Source organism: Myotis davidii, unplaced genomic scaffold (assembly GCF_000327345.1).
Source record: "Myotis davidii unplaced genomic scaffold, ASM32734v1 scaffold710, whole genome shotgun sequence".
Taxonomy (NCBI): domain Eukaryota; kingdom Metazoa; phylum Chordata; class Mammalia; order Chiroptera; family Vespertilionidae; genus Myotis; species Myotis davidii.
The window spans coordinates 920149-923651 of NW_006284328.1; positions in this window are offsets into that span (position 1 = coordinate 920149).

A 3503-nucleotide genomic window follows, 5' to 3' on the forward strand; every position below is an offset into this window, starting at 1 on the left:
ACAGGACCCATCTCCACTGCACTCTGCTGCCCAGGTGGGTCCCTGACACCCACCCCCTTCTTCCCGGTCCATCCGCCCCGGTGGATCCTAGGAGCCTCCCCTGCCAGCCTGAGCTGTGGAAGTTGTTCCTCCCCCACCCCCTTCAGACCAAAGTACCTGACCTTAGTGCCCGTGATAAAAACTAAGAATATCTTTGCTCATCATAATGAATGGGAAACAGAAGGGACACCAGTCTTGTACTCAAGGGTATGGGTTTGAGTCCTGATCTCACCCCTTTTCTACTGCACAAACTTGGGCATGTTATCCAATCTCTCCGAGCAACAGTCTCCTTATCTGTCACAAAGAAATGAAAATGTCACCTTGTTAGAGGGGTTGGGAGACTGTAGACCAGTGGTTCTCAACCTTGGGTGCACATGAGAATCCCCTGGGAATCTTTTTAAAATCCTGATTTCTGGGCCTCATCCTCTGGAAATTCTTTCTTTGTTACTAATGTTGTGGCCCCACCCCATAACAAAGAAACAGAATTTCTGGAGGATGAGGCCCAGAAATCAGGATTTTAAAAAGATTCCCAGGTGATTCTAATGTGCAGCCAAGGTTGAGAACCACTGCTGTAGACAATAGAACACTCTACTGAAGATAATGATAGCCTGGCTTCAGGTTGCTTCTGGCGGGTAATTTCTAGGGCACAGGCCCATGAGGCTACATTTCAGAGGGGAAGAGAGGAGACTTGGAATCAAGGCTGGCCAGAGCAACTTCCGTGTCTACTCTTGCTTCCTATTTCAAATCATACATACCAGCCCAGAGAGGAGGAATTACTTGCCTAAAGACACTCAGCAAGATGTCTGCTTTTACTGACTCTTTTTTAAAATCCTTTCCTGAGGATGTTTATCTATTTTAGTGAGAGAGAGGAATAGAGAGAGAGAAGAGAGAAGAGAGAAACATCAATTGTTTGTACACCCCCCCCCCCCAAGAAGGGGGATCAAACCCACAACCTAGGTATGTGCCCTGACTGGGAATGGAACCTGCAGGTTTTTGGTGTATGGACGATGCGCCAACCAACTGAGCCACCTGAACAGGGCTGGGTGAATCCGTTTTGGCAGCTGACCCCAGAAGGCTAACTCTGTGAAATACAGCACTCTAGTCCCTTAGAACTCGTTAGGGAGCAGGGCAGACGATGGCAGGAGGAGGGTGATGGGTTTCTCAGGGTGACTTTTTATGTTGTTTGGTATAGGCCAATAATTTTCCAGATGTGCTTTGTATATAAATAGATCTTTCAAGAGGTTATAAATTCAGCCTACGCTGCAGCAGCTCACTCCTGGGTCAAGAACCCAGAAGTGTAGTTGAAATTCACCAATAAAATCCCTTAGCAACCAGGAAGTTTCTAGGCATCTTTGTTTCCCAGTGACAATGATAATGGTATAGGCAAATTAAATTAAAATTTTGATCTCCTGGAGCAGGGCATGGGCAAGGGGAAGGTTGGGGTGTTGGAAGCCATCTTCCTGGAGCCCGTTCACCGAGTCTAAGAAGGAAAAAAAAAGAAACAAGAGTGCAATTTTCCGTGGAGCCACGCGGTGGCAGTGTGGAGCTGAAAGTGGGTTTGAAACAGCAATGACCTTGGGGTAGGCTGGGAAAGTCACCAGCCTCCCAGCTCGAAGGCCATAGGGACTTTCCCTAAAGTCCTAGAGTCTTGGTCTCTCATTTGACCCAGTTCTCCTGAGGTACCTGGACACATGCTCCCCTCGAAGCTCAGGGAGGGTGTATGTGGCAAGGAAGGGCAAAGAGCAAGCGGTGAAAGACTGAGTCTAGAAATTCCTGCCTGAAAGAGTGAGGGTTTAAGGGAGCCAGTGGGACCTCAAAACAAAAACAAAACTATACACCCAGATAAGATGAAGTTACTATAATGTGTTCTGTTTAGAGGCTGGGGGCTTGGTGTGGAAGGCCCCTTGAGAGCCCCCCCTGGACCCAGAAACCTGTCTTGATCCCAAGAGCAAAAACCCCACTGATGTTGGGCATAAAATACCTCCTCACTCTATTGGGTCTTGTTGGTCAATAAGACAGTGTCCCTCATGGAATTCTGCTGAAGTTCTATGGTGGGTATTTGGGTCGTTGCTCCTTTAGAATAAGAATTTATTGAAGAGCCCTAGCTGGTTTGGCTCAGTGGATAGAGCAGCGGTTCTCAACCTGTGGGTCACAACCCCTTTGGGGGTCGAACGACCCTTTCACAGGGGCCGCCTAAGACCATCAGAAAACACATATATAATTACATATTGTTTTGTGATTAATCACTATGCTTTAATTATGTTCAATTTGTAACAATGAAATTGGCGGTCACCACAACATGAGCAACTGTATTAAAGGGTCGCGGCATTAGGAAGGTTGAGAACCACTGGGATAGAGCATTGACCTGTGGACTAAAGGGTCCTGGGTTCGATTCTGGTCAAGGGCATATGCCAGGGTTGCTGGCTTGATCCCCAGTAGGGGACGTGCAGGAGGCAGCTGATCAATGATTCTCTCTCATCACTGATGTTTGTATGCTCTTTCCCCTCTCCTTTCCTCTCTGAAATCAATAAAAATATATTAAAAAAAAGAATTTATTGAAGACAGGTCAACTTTATTCTGTTATACTGTTTATTCTGGTATATGGTTTATTCCCAGTTTATTATTATCATGTAATCAACTACCACCTGGTTGCCAGTAGCAAGTCAGCTTCTCTGTGTCTTGTCATAGGATAGTTTTGGAGAGGTTTCCATCCAGTTCTCACCCACAGAGGGACCCAGAGTGAGTGGGGGAGCATGACTGGAGGTGCCGATGACATACCACACGGGAGAAAGTGACTTCACTGTGCTAGAAACGACACAGGCGACCGTTCACATTTAGGCAGCTAACCTTCTAAGCTCACAGAAGTATCCTAAGCAAAAGGCCGCTTTATTTCTGGCAACATGGCCGGCTAGCAATGACTTTGAGCAGCAGTTCAAATTGTTAGCTGTCTCCAGTCATCAGCTTCTTGGCCCAAACTCCCCAGGACATGAAACGGGCCCTTCTCTCTACTTACCGGGGCATCTGAGGTGTCATCCGCACCACTGACCGTCAATCAAACCCCTGTAAGTCACTTGGAGCCACACTTTCAACTTGCTTCTTGAACAACTCTCCCCAAGAATGCCTGCCCGTTATAAGCAATCAGGGTGGTTGCAAATGTTAAACTCCATGATACATGTATTGGCTCTAAAATGTCCTACTTCTGAAGCCAATCATAGCGGAGTTCATTAGAGACCTTAATCATATGGTCGCTGACGTCCAGGTCTCTGTTCTCTTTGACAACAACTCCCTGCTCCAAGCCTCCCCACTGTCTCTGAGCCCAGGCACGGACATTTTCCCATGCAGTTCCGAGAGCCTGCATCCAGTCAGGCCTGCCCTCTTTTCTTCTGCGTCTTCTCCCATCAATAGATTTCCACCCTTCTTTTTTTATTATTAATATATTTTTAATGATTTCCGAGAGGAAGGGA